We start from the raw sequence: 24,947 nt of genomic DNA, 5'->3' as shown, positions 1-24,947 counted from the left end.
ATTAAATGTTAAGATAAATACATATTAGGCCAGAAGAAGGATAGACAACTCACTTGAGAAAAATAAAAAATAGTATATTGCCCAGGTCCATTGTTCATTATAACTTGACTAAAAGCATAGAAGATATAAAGAAATAATCATCAGCATAGAAATTCAAAAAAACGGTGGGATGAATATCAGCTAAGACTAGTTAGGGACAGAGAGACTTTGTTATTAGCCTTCCATTTCTCCCTTTATCAGGACTCTCCCAATAGTGAGATGGATGCCCAGCTATCTCAGCCTCATTCTGTTAGCACACTTTATTTAAATCTCCTAAGCATCCTTCTCATTTTAATTGTGTCTGCCATGTGTTTTTTTTTTTTTTTTTTTTTTTAGGGGGGGAAATGAACTTATTTTAGGGACTTTTAAGTGTTCTGGTCCCTGGGATAGGGAGGTCTCTTGATAAATCAGTGAGATGACTTCTGATTATGACTTGGATTCCCAGGAAGCTTCTTATAGGGAGAAATTTCTCTGAACCAAGCCAAGGAGAGCTTTCTTGTCCATTTGATGACTATATATTATTTCATGTAAATTAATTTTTTTACATCCTCGAGTCTCATGAAAACTGTTTATTTTTATTCTTTTTATTTTTATTTATTTGGGAGAGAGAGAGAACACACAAGGGGAGTGACAGGCAGAGGGAGAAGCAGGCTCCCTGTTGAGCAAGGAGCCCAACGCCGGACTCGATCCCAGGATCCTGGGATCGTGACCTGAGCCGAAGGCAGGTGTTTAACTGACTGAGCCACCCAGGTGTTCCTGATGTTTATTTTTATTGGTATGGGTAACTCTTAAAGCCTGATTACCAGGCACTGCCAATGAGATTCTGAGTCTTCAGAGAAATGGATGGACCCTCGCATAAGTGATGTAATTGAAGGCCTGTAATGTGAGGAGGTATTTAACTGCCGTGGGACCTTCCTTAGACCACACTGCTCTCTCTGTTATATGTCTTGATTTCAGTGTAACTCATGTCCCTTTTAGAAATAAGATGTAGTCTTGGGGCATCTGCCTGGCTCAGAGCACGTGACTCTTGATCTTGGGGTCATGAGTTCAAGCCTCACATTGGATATAAAGATTACTAAAAAAGAAAAAAAGGTATAATCTTGAAACATATGAGTTGTGCTGAATGGTTCTGGTCTCTGTGTTCAGATGACTCTGAAAGATTATATATAGTCAGTAAATCTGGTCTACCCCAAATCTCTACTGCCAGAAAAAATAACAATGTGAGAAGTTTCCCTTGTAACATTGTGCCTTGCCAACTATTCATCTAGTAGGAGAAAATTGAGCGTTTTTCTAACCTTAGCAATTCTGTGTCCTCTGGAGCGGTGCTTCTCAAACCTGAATGTGCATATGAATCACTTGGAGATCTTCGTTAAAATGAAGGTTCTGATTGAGTAGGTCTGGGTCAGGGCATGAGATTTTTGCATTTTTCCAAGTCCGTAAGTGATACTAGTACTGCTGGTGGGCCACATTTTGAGTTACAAGGCTCTAGGAAACATGTATAAGTAGACCAGGTGGCCACGTAAACCCTGGGCTTGAAGGGGCAGGAATCAGGGCTCCCAGTCCTCTGCAAAGTATCAGTCGCACAACCTGTCATTCTACCATCATGGTTTTATGCTTTTGTCTCGGGAAATTTTTCTCATCCCAGGAATCCTTTGTTAAAATGCACAAACTCTTTGATGAAATCATGCCCTAAGTCCAGCTAATACCATGATCTGCAGGAATTAGCAGGAATTCCTTAGAAGCCATTTGGAAACAAAGATGGCAATGGGCTATAAGGAAGTTTGCAGTACGACCCTTAAAAAAGGAATATCAAATAAGAATGCTTTTAGTTGCAAGCAGCAGAAAACCCAATTAAGAGTGATTTAAGCAATAAAAACATTTATTCGGGGCGCCTGGGTGGCTCAGTTGTTAAGCATCTGCCTTCGGCTCAGGTCATGATCCCAGGGCCCTGGGATGGAGCCCCACGTGGGGCTGGGCTCCCTGCTCCGCGGGAAGCCTGCTTCTCCCTCTCCCACTGCCCCTGCTTGTGTTCCCTCTCTCGCTGTGTCTCTCTCTGTCAAATAAATAAATAAAATCTTAAAAAAAAAAACAAACATTTATTCATCTCTCCTAATAAGATGTTTAGCAGTTTAGGGCTCTATCATATCACCGAGATTCTTTCTGTCCTCTATCCCCCAGACTCTCCATCTTTGGTTTTTTATTCTTGTGCTTATTGCTTCATGGCCCCAAACTGGCTGCTGCAATTTCAGGCATCACTTCCACTTTGAAAATGGAAGGAAAAGGAATGAAATTCCCAAGCCTTATCTGTGCCTTTTACTAGGAAAGTGAAATTCTTAGCAGAAGCTTCAAGAAGACCTCTCCTTGCATCTTATTGTCAGAACTGGATAACTTGCCTTCTCTTAAACCAATCACTGGCAAAGGGGAATGAGGTTACCCTAGGTTTAAAGTAACCGTGACTCTTCTGAGGTTAGGGGAGGGGCCTGTCCTTCCCAATAACAAGGCAAATCCATCTACTGCAAAATCAGAGTGAAATGTGGGGTGAATGACACTGAGTAGACTATGAACACATTCCCTGGGAAGAAACAAGTTCAGACTCGTAAGGGAAGTAGCAGAACGCCAAAGACCAGTTCCAGCTGTGCATCCAGCTGAGCCAGGTACAGCCCTAGCACCCACCTCCTGATATCTCCCTGTGACTTCTTCACTTTAGAACAGAAACATGGATTTGTTTACCTTGAATTCAGGAAGGCTTGGGGGTGGGGCTGCACTGCAGAATGTATGATGAGTGCTTGATCCATGTTTGCTGATTGACCAAAAAAGGAATGGTAAAAGAATAATTTCAGGTGTTGAGAGAGTCATGGAAAAAGATGTTCAGAAGTAATGGGTCTGGTTCTTTGAATGAAACAAAGCTTCTAATAAAAACATTATTTTATTTATACCTCAAAACAATCCTATGAAGTAAGGATTATTTTTCACATTTTACAGATCGGAACTGAGAGAGACTCAGAATCTTGCCCGGAATCCACATCGTTTGTCATCGGAAGATTTGGGATTCCAGTGGGCTTTCTGACTTAGACATTCACGTGAGGGTCTCACTCAAAGTGGCTTTTATACTCTTGTTCAAGGGCTCTGCTTTGCTGAAAAAAGTCTTTTGACCCCTGCCACATGTGCAAACACACTCAGAGAGAAAACTGTATTACTTTCACACAGTTACATCTCAAAATGATGACTTTCCAAATCTCCAGCATTGAATGCACAGCCCTAACTCAGAACACATCTTACTTCTCCTCTCTACCTCTGTCTCTGCTCCACCAGTCATTGTTATTGTCTTGCTGTTACAAAATTGTCATAAGTTTTTGAAGGAAACACAGAATTTTGGCATAGAAACAAAAATATTCACTCTAGGACTACATTAAAATTTTCAGCATTTTATTTGCCTTCCTCAATTTTCTAGCAACTTTCCTACACTGGATTCCTATTCACTCCAGATATAAAACGTGTTCCACTGTCTCACCGGGTCTCTTGTCTGATGGAAATCCAACTCAGGCAATTAGAGAATGCTAGTGGAGGGCATCTCATATGGGCCAGCTTGTCTACCGATTTGTTTCTGCCCCCATTGACTAAATTTCTTTTGAGTTGCCTCCAGCAATTAGACCTTTAGATCCTCAAGGCAAAGATCAGCACTGTGAACCCCAAGAGAAACAGATGTCTAGGAAACATATCCTGCTCTTTTAACTTGGGGCCTCTTGGTTCTGCCTGGTGAGGAAATTCTGTGGCTGCTCTTAGTGTCTTCGGTCTTCCTTGGCCTGCTTGTCCCCAGGCCAGGCTATCTATCCCCTTTTCTGGGCTGCAGCAAGTGTTTGAATAGGATGAGGCTGTCCTATTTGTTGGTACAGTTCTTGTAAGCATTTATCTCCTAAGCATCGTCAACCTGAGATGCTAAATTTACACTGCCTTTTCAGGAGAAATAAGAAGCAGATGATGCCTTTTTTTTTTTTTTTTTTTTACAGTGCTAATATGAGCTATAACAAAAGGAAAAGAGAAGGAATGAGTTTGGAATTGGAATGAGGAAGGAAACTAACTCTCACCCTGTGCTAGGAACAAGCCTAGGCATTTTGGCATACATTATATCATTTCAGCCTCACGAGCCTGGGAAGGAGGGATTCTTTTTCACATTTTACAAGATAAGGATGTTAAGGCGGAGAGGCTGTGAAATTTGGCCAAGGATAAATTATAAGTGGAGAATACGGGATTTGAATAATCTCTCTGAGTCCTGAGCCTCTTGCCATAACGATTTGATGTTTTGGCCACATCGGACGCTGTTTTGGCCACATCGGACGCTGTTTTGGAAAAGGCATGGAAAAGGGAGACTCCATCCCACTATTTCTGCTACGGATTTCAAATTGTCTCAGTGTCTTCCTAGCAGTAACATGTAGATGATGGTCACTGGGATAAACCCCTGTCCAAACATGCTGTAGAAAGCCAAGACATGGCATTTTCATCCTTTGGCTGCAAAGATGAGAGCATAGGAATATAATATCCAGGACACAGGACTAAGATGAATGGAGATAGTCCTGGAGACACCTTTGGAACACTAATGTCCATCTAAATGAATTTCCCAGGCTCCAAACTGTAAGAATCCCTTTCACTTAGCAGTTGAGAGATGCAGTCTCTAATCTGGCCAGACCTCTGGCCCAGCTTCAGGCTCCCCTCTCCTGTATACAGGCCATAAAGCTGGAGCTCTACTGGGCTGGGAGTTGCAAAGCTGGGAAGGGAGGCGGGCCTTTCTCCTCCAGCTGCCTCTCACATACTTGGGAGCATCCTTCTCTTCTCTTACGTTCCCTCCCTTTCAATTCCATCTTCTGACTCTGTGGGTATAACCCCTATAAAGCTCTCAAAAACATAAACAGTGCAGATTTGCCTTTGGGTCCCATGGCAGGTACCCAGTTTTCCTTTGGGGGGAGCAAACTAATACCTGCATAGCTGTCTGTCAAAGTCTGGCACAGGATGACACTTGCTCGGGAGTGGATGGGAAGGTGGGATCTCCCAGGGACTCAAAACTATTCACTGTTGATGCTACTAGAGAACATTTTTTCCTGTCCCAACCTCCTCCTTCCCATATTGTTCCACTAAATGGCCTGAAAGGTGATGTACAGCTCTGTAGACAAGAAACAGAGGGACTTGGAGTAGGAACTGAGCTTAAAGCACTATCTGCACTCTTCCAACCGAGCACCAGCAGTCTCCTTGGTGATGGGGAGAGAGGGTCCCACAGAATCCATGTCCATGGCAAAGAAAGGAAAGAGGCTACTGGTGTGGACACAGAGGCCCTTGTGGAGATGGCAGACCTTACCAGGGTGTGCCCCACTGCCAACCACTTTTAGGGACTCCTAATTCAGTATCTGCAAAGCAGCTCTAGGACATCTGGCCAGAAAATACACAGTAAGCTCCTCCATGGTTCACCCCCGCACAAGCCATGTGTAGCTATCCGGAACCAACACAAGCCAGTTACGTTGGCTAGGGCAGTGTTTACACCAGAGATCAGAGGACACATGCAGACACAGACAGCACTGCTGGCTGGAAGTCCATACAGGATAGATGTGCCTTCTGTTCCTATATGGAAAGCTCCAAATTTCGAGGTGGGAGAGGCTAAGCTTTGTTTCAAGGAGAGAGAGTAACGTCTGGTGCCTACCTCCTGTCTTTTCCATTTTGCAGTTCTCTGAATTGAAAAGAGGGAGAGTCTCAAGAGCAAGACAAAGAATAATGCTTCAGATGCATCCTTAAAACTATGCAGAAGCCCCTGAAAATAAATGTTAGTCTTAATCCACTTAGTGACATAAAAATTACAAGACATAAATGCCCCTCTGAGGACAAACATTTCCAAGGTCAAATAATGAGTAGGGAATGCAAAATAGGAAGAGAAGAAACAAAACTTAGCCTCAACTTGTGGACACTTTGCTCTAAAGTAGAGCAAAGTATGCTAGTTGTAGAGTTGTTTCAACAGTTCTTCTAAGAACTGAAAATAGAAGCAATTGGGCAAATCAAATTGAGAGTCATTTTGCCCAACAGTTAGCCAAAACACTTTAAAAATGTCAGTGTTATGGGGCACCTGGGTGGTTCATTTGGCTAAGCAACTGCCTTCGGCTCAGGTCATGATCCCAGAGTCCCAGGATGGAGTCCCGCATCGGGCTCCCTGCTTATCATGGAGTCTTAAAAAAAAAAAAAAAAAAAAAGTTTCAATGTCATGAAAGACTACTGAAGAGTATTCTAGGTTAGAAGAACCAAAGAACATGACAACTAAATGCAATACTTGGTTCTGTACTTGTTCCTGGATTAAAAAAAGAAGAAGAGGCTACAGGATTCTTAGGACAGTATTAGCACAGTATTAGGACAAGTGGAGAAATCTGAATATAGAATGAACAATAGATAATATTGTGTTGGTGTTAAATCTCTCCCATGTGATATTTATAATGTAATTTTGTAGGAGAATGTCTTTATTCTTAGGGGAAATGCACTGAAATATTTAAGGGTAAAATGTCACAATGTCTGCACCTAACTCTAATAGTGCAGCAAAAAAATAAATGATGATGTTAAGACACACACACATAAGAGAGGGAGAGAAAGAGAGAATTAAGCAGATGTGTAAAACATAAATGTGAGTGAGTATTCATCGCTTTTAGTTTTGCAACTTTTGTTTCAAGTATTTCCAAATAAAATAAGGAGGGAGAGTTCAGGGGAATTGTTATAGATTAAAACATGCTTAAGAGACATAAACAAATGTAATGTCTGGGCCATATCTGAATCTTAATTGGAACAAACCAACTATAAAAAAGGATATTTTTAAGATAATCTGGAAACATTGAACATGGATTAGATATTAGATAATATTAAGGAATTGGTAATTCTGTTGGAAGTGATAATGGTGTATTGTGGCTATAGGGAAAAAAAACTTCATCTGTTAAAGAAAGCAAACCTATCATCTTTTACAAGTGAAATGGGATTTTCTCTAACATAGTCCAGAAAAGAAAAAAAATAGAGCTAAGTGAGATGAAACAACACTGACAGAGTGTGGATAATAGTTGAAGCTAGAAAATGTATATGTGGACATTCTTTACTTTGTGTCCCAAAAATCTTCATAATAAAAAGTTTTTTTTAAAAATTGAAATACAGGGGTGCCTGGGTGGCTCAGTCGGTTAGGCGTCTGCCTTCAGCTCAGGTCATGATCCCAGGGTCCTGGAATTGAGCCCCACGTGGGCCTCCCTGCTCAGTGTGGAGTCTGCTTCTCCCTCTCCTTCTGCCCCTCCCCCTGCTCATGCTCACTCACTCACTCTCACTCTCTCTCAAATGAATAAAATCTTTTTAAAAAAATTAAAATACATGCTAAGGAGTGCTAGAAAATAAAATCATTCTTTGTAAAAGATAGGGACAAACCATTTATATAGATTTGTAAATTGTAGCTTTTATATCTTAGTTTTAAGAATTTGAGTGGTGGCATGCGCGCACACTCACACACGCACACACATACACACACACACACACACACTTTTTTTAAATGCCCAAGACACTGTTGCCCACATTCCAGCCCCAGAGGTGATGATGTGATAGGTAGTCACTTCCCATTTGCCAATGAATTACTTAGCAGGTCAACAACAGCCTTCCAAGTTCAATGTTTTCTTAAATTTACTTTATGTTTAAATCTCTCTCTCCCTCATTCCCAAATCTTCTATCTCCCCCACTCCTAAAAACAAAATATATAAATATCACTCCCCACAGGGCTCCAGCAAGGATACTTTTCATTCCTGCTTAGTTAAGGCAGGATTGTAGCACAGACAGTAAGTTAGACAGGCTCACAGTGAGTCTGTGGTTGGGCTAAGATTAGGACCTTGGACCTTAGACCTCTGCTCTAGCCATTAGTCCACATGTCCTCTCTTGACCATCCATAATTAAGGTGGCTCTAGTCTCTATAGTAACCAATCTGCCTAAAATAGGAATTATGTGAGGAACAAAACATTTAAAGCCAGTTGGATCCATTCATACTCAAACAATGTCGATTTAAGGGCTGTTACCCAAGTTTTTGGCTTTTTGAATGTTCTCCCACCATGGGCTCAATGAAAGGAAGTGGAAGGGGGCTCCATATGGTCCATTCCATACAGAAACTCACATGCTGTCATCCCTTTTCCTTCTTCAAACATTTCTTTATGTCCCCAAGTCATAAGCCCTTAAAACAAACTTTTCATCAAGGCAGTTTTATGACCACAAGACTGAAACAAAAGTGGATCTCTGAGAATCTTTTATGGGCAAAGAAAGCTTCCCAAAGAAGAAATGGGACTGAGTCCAAATCCCTCACAGAAACCTGGCAACTTCATGCATTATTTTCCGTTTACAAGGTGGGGCTTTGAACACTTCTCCTACTGAGTCAGCTCCCCTGGGGGTCTTTGGGAAGGAAGTGGAATAGTGTTTGGTACCAGAGCTAACAGCACACAAAGCTGCGGAGTGAAAGACACCAGCCCCTCACAGTGAGCACCTGCCTCATAGGGTTTGTGAGGATTCACTGGGGATGCCCTGGAAGTATACTGGTGTGTGTTCCATGTAACTAACATGATTTCATCATCATCATCATCAGTATTACTTCTGTATGTTAGGCATAACTTTAGACTTCCACACCAGACAGTATTTATCCACCCTGTCCCTATTTTTTCATCTCTCATTTTGGAACAGTTTTTGGCTTCTGAAACACTGCTAAGTACAAGGAGCTCTATGACATGTCCTAATCAAGTCGCCCAAAGGTTGTGTTGTTTTGTTTTAATTTTCCCAAGTGGGAAAAGACAAGCAGTGACATTTCTTTTTTGACCTTTCTTTTTCTTCTTTAAAAGAAACATTTTTAAATTTTTCTTCTTTAAAAGAAACATTTATTGAATAGGAGCTTGGTGCCAGGCCTGGAGTCTAGCTGCTCACTTAGATACAAATGCCTTCAAGGAGCTCACAGAGCAGAGAAAGGAATAGACTCGTACACAGTTGAATTACAGCACAGCTACGCTTGCCAGACTTAGCAAACAAACATCAGGATGCTCATTTAAATCTGAAATTCAGATAAGTGATAAATAATTGCTACAGAATATTGTATGGAACCTATATATAATACAAATTATTCATCATCTGAAATTCAAGTGTAACTGGGCATCCTGTCTTCTGTCTGGTAATCCCAGCGTGCACAACACAACAGCTGCTGTCAGTGAATGTAAGTAGAAAGGGCTGTGGGAGCACAAAGACCTGAACAAAAACACCTGTGTCCTTCATAGAGGTGATGCCATAAAGGAGACTTTTAAATAAGGAATATGTTTGAATTTTTGGTAGCAAAACCAGGGAGGACCTGCATCTACCGGTGGCTTAAAGAGTAAGTCAGGTCGAATGTTGGGGAAATTATGAAAAGTTTATGAAAGCTGGAGCACGGGGGTCCATGTGGATAAGTGGCTTGAGGTCTGCTAGGTAGGTTGGATATTACACAATAGGCCACTCGGGTCCTCAGAAGATTTTATGCTGGGGAGTGACAGGGTCAGACTTGTTTTGAGGGTGAGAAAGGATGAGCCATTGGGAAGACCAAAAGGTTAAAATTGAGCAGTGAGATGGCTGTTAAAGTCAGTCAAGGAGAGTTCCCAATAAGGACTGAAAACTAAGCAAGTTCCTCTGCAGATAAAGAGAAGAAGGCAAATTGGGGTGATGATTAATCAATTAGGCTTGTCAGAATCTGTTGCTGGGCAAGGCAGTTGGCTGTGGCACGCATGCCTCTGTGGTGTCTGGCTTGGGAGGTGGGGAGAATAACGATGCTCTATTTGGCTGCAAGTAGGATGATGTATGTATACAAGTGAATTCCAGTTCAGCAATTTAGCAGCAGTTGGTTAACAGTCAAAGTATCTAATGAGCACTGTCCCCTTCAGAGGTAGTTAAAACATTGGAGAACTCCAGTCAGGAATCAGTATCTTTCAGGACTATTACTTAGCAGTTCATATAGCTCATCTTAATCTACCCCGGTGGGTTTGTTACTTAGCATAAGGGATAGGGGATCAGTTAGGAGTTAAGAGTCTGGCATGCCCAGTGTCAGATCTCGAGAGTCCCGCTGCATCTTTGAACTTCATGAAGAGCATGACCCTCTTGTAAGGCTGGCCCATTCTGCCTTTGAAATATCTCTGCATTTGTTTTTCATACTTATGAATAAATATTAATATATCTGCCATAATTGATCCAAGACTCACTATCATTTTAACATACCATACTCTCTGGTAGTGAGGTTGTCAATAAGGGATTATATACTTCTCCCTATACCTGCCTCTTACTCCTGGATGCTATAATAACATTAATATATATCAAAAGAACATCAGATAATTTTCTGAGGACCAAACTGGCTTAAGTCCATTCAAAATAGGTGCCATTGGAAATTGACTTAAGGTAGAAGTGAATTTTCTTTAAAAATCCTGGATCTCAACTTACATCCCACACTGCAGGTTTTAGACTCATCCAGAATATACTGTTAATGCCTCATGTGGGGATGCCCCTTATCTAGCCCTCAGAGTCAGATTTAATTGATGAAGTTCAGCTGAAGAAACATGATCATACATGATGACTTTCTCAAAAGTCTGAAAAGACTTAAAAAATAAAATAAAATGTACTCAGGCATCCCATCACAAATGTGGGCTCCAAATAGAAGATTTTATTGTAAACCTTCCAGACGTTCAGACTCCACTGTTATTTTTGAAAAGGCATTCCAATAACAGATGCCCCTTCAACTGGGGCATGGTTTGATACAAAGCAGCAGGCATTATTTAAAAGAAAAAAAAATAGGTCTCTTGAGACACGTCAAAACAAATTAGCGGTTATGCTAAAATTACTTCCTGTTGGGTTTAATAAAGTTAACAAGATAAGTAAAATGAAAAACAGCATTAGGAAGCAGGGAATAATTTCCTCCCCAAGCATGGTGCTCTTGCAGACATTGATAACAATAGATAAGAAATTTCATTTGTCTCTTTTTATTTACCACAGTGCTCTCATTCTATTTCTGTTTTTCAAATTTTCCTTCAAGATTTCTTTTGAGATGAAGTTAATTATGATACTACGCCTCTATTTTGAAACCTAGTTAGAAACCTGTGATTGAAACATTTTGCTGGTTTTTCATGTTCTGTTGCCACACTGAATGTAGTACCTCCAATAAACTGATAGACAGTAATTGAGGAAAAAGTTGAAGCTGTTATTTAAACGACCTTTGGACACTTCACGTGCCTTTCATTTAACCAAGTTTCCTTGGTCCCAATTAGCATAAATAATTAAGATTTGACAGCAAGCTAAAAAGACATGGTGTCTTCCCCCAGTAATGATCTAAAAATAGGCTTCTCCAAAGACAGTTTTCTTACTATTTCAAACCATTACTCCCTTAGCTTAGGTATAAAGAGCCTTAAGATTTAGGAAGACACAGGTCTTGAAGTCATCAGACTGGTTTCTAGTTCCAACTCTTTCACTTTTATTTAATCACTTTATCTCTCTGGTCCTTAGTTTCACCATCTGAAAAATGAAGGGGTGGAATCCCTGATAATAATCACCTTTCACTGAGCATTTAATAAGTGCTAAGCCCTTGACTAAGAACATTACACACATCATCTAACTGATGCTGACAAAAGCTTTTAAAGGTAACTGAAGCACAGAGAAATTAAGTAACTCCCCAAAGGTCACTCAGCAAGCAAAAGACTAAGCCAGTATTTAAATACAGATCCACTCAAGTCCAAAGACCGTAGCTGTTCTTAGTCACAATGCCTCCCACTATGAGATACTACCTCTGGATCCCTTCCAATCAAATGCCCATGGTCCTATGGTTCTTTGAGTAACTGTCACTTGTAAGGAAGGGAAAATACGTTTAGCAAGAGAGAGTCTGATGGTCCAATGGACAGAAATATGGAACACAATGGCCTAAAAAGGAAAACTCTGCATTCTGTCCTATTTTGTTTTGTTTTTCAAGTTTTTATTTAAATTCTAGTTAGTTAACATAAGTTGTAATAATGGTTTCAAGAGCAGAATTTACAGATTCATCACTTACATATAACCAAAGCTCAATACAAGAAGTGCCCTCCTTAATACCCATTACCCATTTAGCCCATCTCCTACCCACCTCCCCTCTATCAACCTTCAGTTTGTTTCCTATGGTTGAGGGTCTCTTACAGTTTGCTTCCTCTCTTTTTTTTTTTCCTTCCCCTATGTTCATCTGTTTTGTTTCTTAAATTCCACATATGAGTGAAATCATGTGGTATTTTTCTTTTTCTGACTGACTTGTTTCACTTAGCATAATACGCTCTGGTTCCATCCATGTCGTTGCAAATGGCAAGATTCCTTTCTTTTCAATGGCTGAGTAGTATTCTACTGTGTGTATATATATATATATACTACAACTTCTCTATGCATTCATTAGTCAATGGACATTTGGGCTCTTTCAGTCATTTGGCTGTTGTTGTTAATGCTGCTGTAAACATTGGGGTGCGTGTGCCCCTTTGAATCAGTATTTTTGTGTCCTTTGGGTAAATACCTAGTAGGGCAATTTCTAGGTCAGGATAGTTCTATTTTTAACTTTTTGAGGAACCTCCATACTGTTTTCCACAGTGGCTGCACCAGTTTGCATTCCTACCAACAGTGCAATAGGGTTTCTCTTTCTCCACATCCCCGCCAACATCTGTTGTTTCCTGTGTTGTTAATTTTAGCCATTCTGACAGGTGTGAGGTGGTATCTCATCATGGTTTTGATTTGTATTTCCCTGATGATGAGTGATATTGAACATCTTTTCATGTGTCTGTTGGCCATCTGGAAGTCTTCTTCGGAAAAATGTCTATTCATCTTGTGTGCCCATTTCTTAACCGGGTTATCGTTTTTAGGTGTTGAGTTTGACAAGTTCTTTATAGATTCTGGATACTAACCCTCTACCAGATATGTCATTTGCAAATATCTTCTCCCACTCCATATGCTGCCTTTTAGTTTTGTTGATTATTTCCTTCGCTTCGCAGAAACTTTTTATCTTGATCAAGTCCCAATAGTTCATCTTTGCTTTTGTTTCCCTTGCCTCCAGAGACTGTCTAGTAACAAGTTGCTACGACTGAGGGCAAAGAGGTTTCTGCCTGTATTCTCTTTTAGGATTGATGGTTTCCTGTCTCACATTTAGGTCTTTCATCCATTTTGATTTATTTTTGTGTATGGTGTAAGAAAGTGGTCCAGTTTCATTCTTCTGCATGTTACCATTCCATTTTGATGTGAACTTGATACGTTGGCAGGTACGTCTAGCAGGTATTTGGAAATTCAGACTAGAGCAAGGGACAAAAATCAAAGCTGAAGATAAAGAACTGAATCCCCTGCAAGAAGACACTGATTGAACTATGCAAATGAAAGAGAGTGCCAAGGGACAAGGTGTAGAAAAAGAAAGGGGCGACCGCTAAAAGCAGATCCCTATGGGTATAAAATCAGAAGGGGGAGCCAGAGAAGGGCATATAGAGAAGGAGTAGGGCAACCTCAAAGGTGGTGTTGCTGAAGGCAAAGTCTGGGGAGAGGATGGCCTGCAGTGTCAGGCGACATTCTTCCAAAGTCAAGAAGATTAAGAGCAGGTAAGAAGTCCACTCAGTTGGACCGTTTAGTGATCCATTTGTTGATGGGGAGTCTAGAGTCAAGAAATACATTATTACCTTAATTCTGGACCCAGATATTTTCTTTTATATCACACTACTTCCATATCAGTAAAACCTTTCTTCAACTTTCTTTCAAGTAATTAACCCATTAGATTTTGTAATATGTATGGAGGAAGGGAGGATTTGTATTTGTCTACCTTTATAAGGTTAATATTTCCATTTTCCTCATACACATGATGCTCGTCATATTTTGCCTCACTGTTACCTTGCTAAGGCTGTAAAGCCACAAATAAGAAGCTTGAATTCAGGAAACAACTTGCTAAATTAATACAAGACGAGATGGATCATTGATTTTCCATCCCCTGGATCTCCTTAAGGTCAAGGAACTCTACTGATCTTTAGCTGCCTACTCACATGGCAACACTCTGGGCTCAGTCATTACCTAGAGCTTCCCTCATGAACCTCTGACCTTGCCCACTCATATCTTTATCCTGACATACCTGCTCTTTCACTTCATGGGGACCACAAATCCTTCATCTTCTGCTTTTTTCACACCCATCAGCCTGTTCCAGTCTGAACTCTTCTCTTGCAGATTCTTCAGCTCCCTTGCTCTGTAGTCCTTGCCCAGCAAAACTCAAGAGCTGACCAGAAACACAATAGCCTGCCTTGGCTGCTCTTTTTACCCTGGCTGCTAACGCCACTGCAGTATCATGGCCTCCAGTGCTTCTCTACCCATCAGTCCTTGGATTTATCTGGCATAAGCTCCTTCATGATCTCTAAGCTGTAGTCAGTTTACAGGTGCCTTCCCTCTTCTTCCCTTATGTCCTACCTGGCCTCCTACTGGACAGAGAGAAATCAAGGTAATCAGGAGGGATCTCCTTCAACTTCCTGCCCCCTTCACTATAAATGTATTAATATCTGTACTTTTCCTTTTTTCTTTTTCCCTAGTTTGTATGGCTGAGATCTCCCTCTTCTTGTTTAGAGTTTGACCTCTGCCACGAACCACATACTGTTCTTTCTGCCTCTCTCTGCTATACCCCCAGCCTCTTCCTCTCTCGGGCTACTTCCCCCCACCTTCTAGCTATGAGAGCACTTCTCCAGTCCTGAAAGACCCACCCCTTGACCAGAGGCTCCTCTAGCTTCTGTCAAATCTATTTCTTCCCCGTCTCACCTAAACTTCTAAAAAATGTAGCCTACCCCCTTGTTCAAGTGCCAGTTCCTCAGCCCACTACAATATGACTTCTGTCCTCCTTCCACAGCTGAAACAGGTCTCCCAGGCTATGAACGACCTCCTACCTGCCAGCCCAATGGATATTTGCTCCTCCCTACTTGCCAACCCCTCTGCTTTGGCTACATGGATGATTACTCATTCCTCAAAACTCTCTTGACTTCTGTGATTCAACACTTTCATGATTCTTTTCCTAACTTTCACTAATCCACCCATTCACTCCAAAAGGCATTTATTTGGCATCTGCCAAAGTAGGATTAATCCAAGGGATTGCAAGGATCAAGAAGTGAGGAAAACGTGATGCCTACCCTCATGGAGTGTACTGTCCAGTGAGAGAGACAATATAAACAGGCAAAAAAACCCCAAACATACCATCAGTTCTCATGATTCTTGGTATATTCTAATAAAGTCACCACAAAGAGTGAATTAGCAAATATTAAGCCATTGCTCCTAGAAGAAATTCAGGATCAGATTCCTACAAGCCTCTGGGCACATTTTTGTCAACTGATCAGTACATAGACTTGTTTTATGTTATATTCCTGTTTAAAGACCCCTTATTCAATAATTCAATGTATATTTCTTGCTAATAATAAATTCTGTACAGGATTTCCTTAGAAGAAAACATGAACTGAGAAGAGTTTAAGGCTTTCCTGATTCTGGGTATTCCCCTGAGGCCAGAGTCTCTGTTCATTAAAATCATTTCCTGAGCTGCTCTCTCATTGTGCTCCAGCATTCGGGACCACTGGCCCTACACTGATGCTTTCATTAATGTGCTGAATTTGTTTATTTCTCTCTCTCTCATACACACACACACACACACACACACACACACACACACACACAGACTTATCTTTCAACTCAGGTCAAATTATCAGAGCTTATGTCTCATCCTACAAAATCATCTTGACACATTTATTTCTGCTTCTCTAACTATAATTTATAGGATGTTGTGATTAAATTTGAACCTGACACATCATATTTCCCTGAGCATCAAGATGACATTGCATCAGCCAGAGATGGATGTGAAGATTACTGTGGAGTCAGTGAGGCGCCGGAGTGTGGAAACAAGAGTGAGCTCCAGACTCCGACAGACCTGGGGTAGGTTATGATTGTCATTTGCTAACCAAGACTTCAGCTTAGGTACTAACTTCCCTGAGCTGTAATTTTCTCATCTGTACAATGGGAGTAAAAGTAGCTAAGAAGAATACTGTGAGGACTAAATATACATTGCATGTAAATTTCCTGGCCCATAGTCAGGGCTCAAATGATGCCACTCTTTCTTTTTAAATTTTTGTATTGTTATGTTAATCACCATACATTACATCATTAGTTCTTCATGTAGTGTTCCATGATTCATTCTTTGTGCATAACACGCAGTGCTCCACGCAGAACGTGCCCTCTTTAATACCCATCACCAGGCTAACCCATCCCCCCACCCGCCCCCCCTCTAGAACCCTCAGTTTGTTTTTCAGAGTCCATCGTCTCTCATGGTTCGTCTCCCCCTCCAACTTACTCCCCTTCATTCTTCCCCTCCTGCTATCTTCTTCTTTTTCTTTTTTTTTTAACATATGTTGCATTATTTGTTTCAGAAGTACAGATCTGTGATTCAAAAGTCTTGCACAATTCACAGCGCTCACCATAGCACATACCCTACCCAATGTCTACCACCCAGCCACCCCATCCCTCCCACCCCTCATCGCTCCAGCAACATTCAGTTTGCTTCCTGAGATTAAGAATTCCTCATATCAGTGAGGTCATATGATACATGTCTTTCTCTGATTGACTTATTTCACTCAGCATAACACCCTCCAGTTCCATCCACGTTGTTGCAAATGGCAAGATCTCATTCCTTTTGATGATGCCACTCTTTCTTGAGACTGTTTAGTTTTTAGGACCATCTCGATGTCCACTCACCTGGGGTGATTTCGCTGGGCCCACTGGAGTACAATCTGGTATTAAGAGCACCCTATGGCACTGCGGAGGAGGAAATCCTCATGGCTTAACTGCAGAGGAAAGGCTTAGAAGAGGAGGCAAAGATCTTGGGAAAGGAAGACATAGGTGCAGAGGGGCAACAAGCCTGTCTTTAGCATCTTAGAAAGGGGGAGAGGAGATGATGAAGAGGCACAGTGATGGGAAGAAAGGGCTGGGAAAGAAAGAAAAGAGTAGGCCTAGCAAGGCCATCAGCCTAAGTGGAGTAAGCAAATGGACTGTCACCATGTGAGTTTTCATCCCTCAGCACCCAGAGGAGCCAGGTACCCCCTCAGATTCGGCCCCCAAGAAGGTTAACACTGAGGGGGAAGGCCAGGCAGGCCTCATCACAGCCCGCAGAAAGGGAAGAGCTGCTCTGTGGTTTGTTCCCACAGTTGGGGTGCTGAACCCCAAGTGTGGAGAGAGATGGGGCAAAAGATGGAGTCTGGAGAAATGGGGACTCAGCTACAAGGCCCGGCTGCAGTGGGTCTGAATCCAACTGATTTGAATACAAGGACCCAGATATGAGTCAAAAGGATGCCTCCTCCATGAAAGCACTTGAACTTACAGTTACATAGTACACAAATACTGCTTAGTACAAATGTAGATTTTGAGGGTCCCTTTCAATGATGTCAGCAGTCTGCCAAAGGATTCAGAGCCCCTGGTTCAGCATAAGGTGCAACTCCAAGAAAGAGAAGAAAAACTCCACACATCTTTTATAGTTCTTTCTTCTTCAGTTTTCCAAAGGGGGAATTGGGGTCACTTCAGCTCTGGAGGGGAAAGGACCATCTCATCCCCTCTTCCTCTGTGCCCCGGAATGGCGGAATCTGACCCTCATAATTACATTCTGGTCTCACTCAGTTTCATCTCATTCATTCCCCACCCCCCATCCCCTTTTGCCAAATTCCTCTTCCTGATGAGTCAGGGATTAAAAATGCTTGGCATCCTTGCTGAGTAAATAGTATTTGTCCACAGTGATACTGGTCAGTGGCAAACTGCCTTTGCTCTGTGATGAGAAGGTGTAAGCACACAGTTAGCAAGTTGACTCTTTAGGACCGACAGGGCCAGGACAAGGAGCAGGATTGTGGTCCCACATGAGCATCATACCTACCATGCCCTTGGCCTTGCTTGTACTCTGCTCTGACTTAACTGGGCTGACTTGCACAGAAGAGAAGGAGAGAAGGAAGGAGGGAGGACAGGGTGGGAGGGGAAATAAATATGCTGATTTTATAAATCTCCAACCATTTGATCCTACCTGTGAAGCTGTTATGATCATTCCCATTTTACAGATCCAGAGAAATCAAGTCACTTGTCAAGTTTGCAAGTGTCAGAAAAGCTAGAATTTGAACCCTTGTATTTTTAGTGGGAGCCTGTTGTCCTTTCTACCACATCAGGTTACAGATGGAAGTGAGCAGGCAATTGACTAAAATTGATTCTGCCTCCCTTGGGGCCTTAAGGAGATGGTCTGCCCCAGATATAGTGGAAGTTGCAATGGGTATCAGACAGCATTTGCCTCTTACCCCTTGACCTGGCGTCAGACTGTCCCAGAGGGGATTTTTTGTGTTTCGGGGGACCTGTTGTGTTTGAGCCAGCTGTGGAAGAGGCATTTCCCCTGGAGTGGTGGACACAGCAGTCTCCTGTGGCCCCAGCATATCCCACGGGGGTGGGGGTTGGGGGGTGGGAGGGCCGGCCATGACAGGAATTGTTTACTTCCTTTAGCAGGTTCTAACCATCTTAGGTGGTCGCGTTAGCTCAGGAAGCTGCAATGTCCTCTGCCATGTAGGCTTTTTGTATTTTTCTCCTTTCCACAGATTCATGCACCTCTTTGAATGTTCTTTAGGACTCAGGAACTGATAGGTCATGCACTCCCAAAGATTCCATTTGTATGCAAGCCCAACATTTTATGCACATGGTTAACCAAAGTTCGGAGAAGGGAGTTCCTCAAGGTCACACAACCAGTGAATGACAGAACCAGGGCCAGAACCAAGACAACTGACTATGATTTAGTCAGTCATTCAACAGAAATTCCTTGAGGGCTGATTATCCGCTGGTAGTAGGCCCTGAGCTAGGTGCTGGGTGCCCAATGTTTTAGTAGAAACATGCTATGCTACTATGGCTGGTGCTTCCCTGCTCCTCCCTTCTGGATGTTTTCCATTCCCAGCCCCAGGCTAACCCCAAGACTCCCAGGGCCACTCACCAAGGCATTCCTAAAGACTTAGAAGAGGTGCCTTTGTGTGCAGCCTTTTCCTCCAAGACCCTGGAATGCACGTTACGGGACTTGCTGATTTATAGCCATGTTGCCTTTCAAAGAATTCCCTGGCCTGCGTTAAGTCAACAGATATGAGAAAAGGCTTGTTAAAAGTTCTGTCACGGGAGCCAGTTGCTCCTTGTGTTAGCAGGATGCTTTCTTTAACCCTGGGCCCCTCGGGCCTGCAACAGCACACCCTGGTCCTACCATAAACTGCTCGGAACCTATGTGGAAGATTTGGAAACTCCCCGAAATATAAATGTATTCGATGCCATATCCAACCTTGCCATTCTTTCCCAAAGCCCTATGCCTCTCTTCTCCCATTTGCTGCTTTTTGTTTTATACTGAAGTGTCTTAAAGGTTTCTCTATTGACATTGACCTATTTTCTATTTTTACACTCTTGTCATTCTGCTTGTCAGCTGAAACTAGTGGCCACATCCTGTCTGTGCTTGCTGACCTTTTGGGAAAGGAATTCATTCATTCATTTGTTCATTCATTCATGTATTTGCCCATCCAGTCAACAATTCTGGCCCTCTTCTGGGAGCTGGGGATACAGCAATAGACAAAGATCCGGCTCTAGTGGCTGCTGCTGGAGTGTACCCACCCAGATCCCCCATTCAGGATCACACTGCTCATTCTCCAGGGGCCAGGAGTGGTGCCAGGGGCTGCCCCATGACTGACTCCTCCTGGGAATTGCCCTTGGCCAAAGGGAGCTGTGTTACCCAAGGTAACGTCCCTTCCCTGGTGCACCCTGCATCCAATGACTGGTTGCCATGGGGGTACAAAGACCCAGCCCCTTTTCTTTCAATTCAGGACAGCCAGAAGCATGACCCCAGCTTCCGAGCTCCCCTTGCGATCAGCTGAGACCTGTGTTCAACTGCACTCCACTCTGCCCAGCCCTGCTTCCTCAGTCCCTTATACCTGCTGTTCCTGGGAGCACCACCCACCCCAGAAGCATTCTGCACACAGATCTCCACCTCAGAGGTTTTTCCCAGGGAACTTGTCCTACAATGCCTGCCTTTGTGAAGTTTATATACTGGACAAGGGAAACAGAAAATAAACACAATAAATAGTAACACAGTATGTGAAAAGTGGCATTGCTATGGAAGAAAATAGAGGGGGGGTCCGGGGATCAGAGATATGGAATGGAGAGATAATTAATTTTCATTTTTGATATAGTGATCAGAATAGGCCTCTATGAGAATGTGACATCTGAACAAAAGCTTAAAATTAGCAAGCTGAATGGTCAAAAGCTTCTGAATCCAAACTTGTTACTGTTATCAGTAAGGATTTTCCAGAGAAACAGAACCAGTAGTGTGTGAGTGTGTGTGTGTGTGTGTGTGTGTGTGTGTGTGTGTGTGTGTGTACATATATATTCACACACCCCCTTAAGGAGATTTATTTCAAGGAAATGGCTCAATCTGGATTTGTTTTCTACTTCCTCATGATTAAATTTAAGTGAAATTATGTATTCTGGGCAGGAATATCAGATGTGATGACGGGGTGTTTTCATGGAATCCCATAATATGACATAGGATCTTGGTTTATCCTATTACTGGTGATGTAAACTTTTGAGCTCCTGCGTAGCATGGTATCTACCAGGGGTCTCTACTGTACAGTTACTCTTCTCTCCTTTGCAGTTAATAAGGGTTTTGTGGGCAGATATTTTGAGGCTATGTAACTACTCCAACTTTTAGAATCTATTGATACTTTCTGCCTAAAATCATGATCACTTTGGGTCTCAAACTGTGCTTTTCTAATTCCATAATTTCTTGAACATTTATTAGCAGGCATTATACTATAGGGAAGATTATTCTTTTCCCCTTACATGTTCATTTACTTATTAATATCAGGAAAAATGAATGGATGCCCATTTTAATCAATTGGACTTAATCTGATGCTATGATTTCATTTATATCAAATCATCCCAAACTGGACCATTTGGCACCCCTTTGAGCTATCTTCTGCGTCCTTTGGCTATGTCTTCATCATTCTTTGATTACTTGCTTATCTTCTGGAATTATGAGATGTTCTAAACTTGTCTTATATTTTTCCTGTTCCAGCCCTGAAATCAATGCTTTTCCCTTTTAGTGGAGGCTGGTGTTGAGAAACCAAGGTCTGGGCTCTAGGTAGACTCTTCATTATTGGGCTCACTGCCCGCACGCTCTCTCAGGGATAGAGCTAGGAAATATATGGATTTGTGTGTATGATGTATGTATGCATATACATACATATGAAGATATAGATGTATTTGCATAATACACAGAAATGCCCATCAGTATTCATTTCTGTATCTAACTCTACATACTGAGAATTCTGAGTTTACACCGAACTTCCAATTGTAATTCTATGCCACATGATTCATTCCAGCCTTCTCCCTTTGTTTATTTACCTTCCCTTGTCTAGTGAGAAACCTGGTTCTCATCACCTTACTATATTGACTCATTTTCTAAAATCCTCCTTATCCCCTGCTTTTAATTTGTCTCTCAAATCCAGTGAGCTACCACCCCTGTTTGGCCATCTTCTTTGAGCTGCCAGAATCCTACCAGGCCAATACTCTCAATTAAATGATAAAAATACAGACTTGTGCACTAATAGCCTGAACACATTTCCTTTGTAGAAAATGCTACAAAAATTATGGTATAACAGACACTTTGAATGTGTTTGTTTTTTCAGGCAATTTTGATGGATTGGCTAAGGTGAAAGTCCGTGGCTCTGAAAGTGTTTTCTCTAAGAAAAGCTGACTACTCTGTGGTTTTAAATCTGTGGGTTGTACAACGAACGTATCCCATGAGCCATTGTCCAGTGACTCCTGGTGTGCCACAAAAGAGAAAGGTGGCCACTGTTTTCTTCCAGATTTTTACTTTGTAGAAACAATGAAATGGATGTTATGGACTTTCTAAGGAGCTCACATTTTCCCCAAGGCCCCAAGTTAAAAAGGGAAGAAGTGTACATGGGGTCATGGGTGGGCTTCTTAGTATGCAATTCAACAGTTAAAAATTATTTAGGAATATGTTATTTAATTTGTTGCTAGTCCTTGATAGGAAACATATCTTTTTTAAAAAAGATTTTATTTATTTGACAGAGAGGGAACACAAGCAGAGGGGAGGGCAGAGGGAGAGGGAGAAGCAGACTCCCGCTGAGCAGGGAGCCCGATGCGGGGCTTGATCCCAGGACCCTGAGATCATGACCTGAGCCGAAGGCAGACACTTAATGACTGAGCCACTCAGGTGCCCTGACAGGAACCATATCTTTGTAGAATTATTGACTGTAGTTTCAGGAATGGTTCATTCTGGGCTAATCAGACATTATTCCTTTTTCTCTTTACTACATGCATTCTGGTCTGAGCATGCTAGATGATAGTGCTAAATGATTTACTCTTAAACCTGCCCTGGAATCACTGGTGTGCTTACATGTTTAACAAAGTCAGCTTGCTTGATTTGCAGTACTTGCTCATTTCTGTGGTGCAAATACTCTCCCCATGGCCAGTGTTAAGCTACCAACATGATGTTGCTTAAGTACGTGGTAGGAAGAGATGTACACAATCAGCTCTCATGAGTAAGCACCTCCAGCCTGGGTGCCTGTGTGACCTATAAACCCCTTAGATCTACCCATACACTTAAGCATTGTCTTCAAACTGCCGCTGACTTAGAAGGAGAAGTTCTTAGAAGGAAAGTTCTGTGCTCTGAAGATTTGAGGGTTAGGGATGTAGACTCGAGTCATTGCTTCAGTGTATTTACATGCTTAACCCTGAGACATGACCTCCCTGTGTCCGCGACCAGCAAGGAGGGCTCTTGCTAGAAGCACATAGGGTAGGAAGAGAATGCAAAAAATAAAATAAAATAAGCCAATTGCTTTGAAGTCAGAATCAATCCTTATGGTAAAGCATCTGAGATCAGATGCCTCCTATGTTCTCATGGTTCTGCTCTTCCTGAAGACAAGGGTGAACTCAGAGGGAGTTCCAGCTGGGTTCCGGTTAGCGGGATTTGGAGATCTTGAGGTTAAAGGTGCCAAGCAGTAGACACTAGCTGGACTCTGTCTTAGACATAGAGCACCTCTGACCCCCACTGGCTGCTGGCATGTGTTGCATCTTGGGGATGGCCAGTTCTTTAAACTCATCTATTTCTCGTCTGGAGTGGTAAATATGTCTTCTATCATTATATTGTATATGGATTTCATTCCATGGGATCCAAAAATAAGCCAAGAGAAAGGTCTGAGCAGTTACATTTGTGGTGGGTTTTGGTTTCTCTTGTTCTGGTCCTTTGGGTGACAAACACCAGGTGTTGCTTCTTTGTTTATGAGAAGCCCTTCAGCTGGGTCAGCACCTGAGCCCATGCTTTCTTGTGCTCCCTGGGGGAGAGCAAAAGCACTGGCTACAGACACAAAATCCTCCCTAAATCTCTGTAGGGAGCCAGGGCAGGCAGTGAACAGAAGCTGGGGCCGGTGGGCCACAGAGACCAGTCTATCATCTGGATGCCCCACCTACTGAGCACATTTGAGTGTTTGATTCCATCCATTCATTCTGGTATTTCTCTGGCATCTCTCACCAGGATACCTTGGTAATCTGGTACATACGTTAAAGGGAGACCAGGGAGGGGCACCTGGGTGGCTCAGTCAGTGAAGCGTCTGCTTTCGGCTCAGATCATGATCCCAGGGTCCTGGGATAGAGCTCAGCATCGGGCTCCCTGCTCAGTGGGGAGCCTGCTTCGCCCTCTGCCTCTGTCTGCCGCTTCCCCTGCTTGTGCTCTCTCTCTCTTTCTCACTCTGTCAAATAAGTAAAATCTTAAAAAAAAAAAAAAAAATAGCAAGCCCAGGGAAAGGCAGAGTGTTGGTGGGTAAGGAGCATACTTTCTGGTGGGTTTGCTCAAACCAATTTAGCAATCTCTACTGACTGCTGACCCTGCACTAAAAAGAAAACAATTGTACATCACAGGTATTCCCAATAGGATATTTTTTTAGTACTCTGTATTAGGGTAATTTTGATTTTTGAATCGAGACCTGAATCCAGTTGTTAATCCCCTTTTCAGAAGATTTATATTGTTATTTCTAGCTTAGTCTTCTCTCACTGTTTTGAATCATCACCCAAGTGTGACTGTCCCTGCTAAATAGCAATATTCTTCTCTCTCAGTGTCTTACTTTCAAAAGACAAAATTCAGGGTTTCTTATCCCGAAGAACAGCTTTCTGTCTTGTTTCTCATGGCCAGCAGAGGGCGCCAGGGTAAGGCTCACAGGAGTGTCAGATTGGGCTACTCCCAAGTGGTGAAAGATCTCCTACCTCTCCAGAGAAGTGACATTTCACCTGAGGGTTTCTCAGCACACACAAGAAAGGCCTGAGAAATAGAGCTACATCTCCTGGGACCACAGGTAAAATAATCTTGATTTGGGACTGAGAAGAGCTTTGCAACCACATCCACCCCTGGCAGGTGAGAGAAAGCCGGTTAGCGCTTCTTTGGAGAATCATAAAAACGAAAGGAGAAAGCAGCAGAATCCTGGATCTGGGTGATTATTCATCATCATCACAAAACTCGGGGCTGGGGTGTGGGGAGCAGAGATACTTGGGAGATCAGGGACCGACTCAAGCTCTATGGCTGATAAACTATATGAATATTATTTTGTCACCTATCACATTTTTTCCTGTTCTGTTTCTTCCTATCCTGTAGATAATCCCCAAATTGTATAAAAGTAATCTCTTCGACTTAGTAAAATGTATATTATAGTCATACATACTACTCTGTGAGTTTTGAATGGCCAGTCTGATGATCAGAAAACTTTATAAAGTTTCCTGGCATGTTACAATGGCATCTTCAACCAGTGTCTATGTGC

At 42.3% G+C, this 24,947-nt stretch overlaps 1 protein-coding gene across 9 annotated transcripts in view; it reads left to right on the top strand.

Moving 5' to 3' along the window:
• The window catches only part of ANKRD55 (ankyrin repeat domain 55), a 491,618-nt gene that overhangs the window by 344,663 nt on the left and 122,008 nt on the right, over nucleotides 1-24,947 (top strand). For all 9 annotated transcript variants that reach the window (XM_028119121.2, XM_028119119.2, XM_028119118.2 and 6 more), the window contains one exon: nucleotides 15,851-16,005. The gene's annotated coding sequence lies outside the window, so the exon portion shown is untranslated. The remainder of the gene's footprint in view (nucleotides 1-15,850; nucleotides 16,006-24,947) is intronic.

This window comes from Eumetopias jubatus, unplaced genomic scaffold (genome assembly GCF_037043125.1).
Source record: "Eumetopias jubatus isolate StellerSeaLion01/CBP00866 unplaced genomic scaffold, mEumJub1_p1.0 scaffold_5, whole genome shotgun sequence".
Classification (NCBI taxonomy): Eukaryota; Metazoa; Chordata; class Mammalia; order Carnivora; family Otariidae; genus Eumetopias; species Eumetopias jubatus.
Note: the sequence above shows the minus strand (reverse complement) of the source record. Positions and strands in the feature narration are given on the sequence as shown.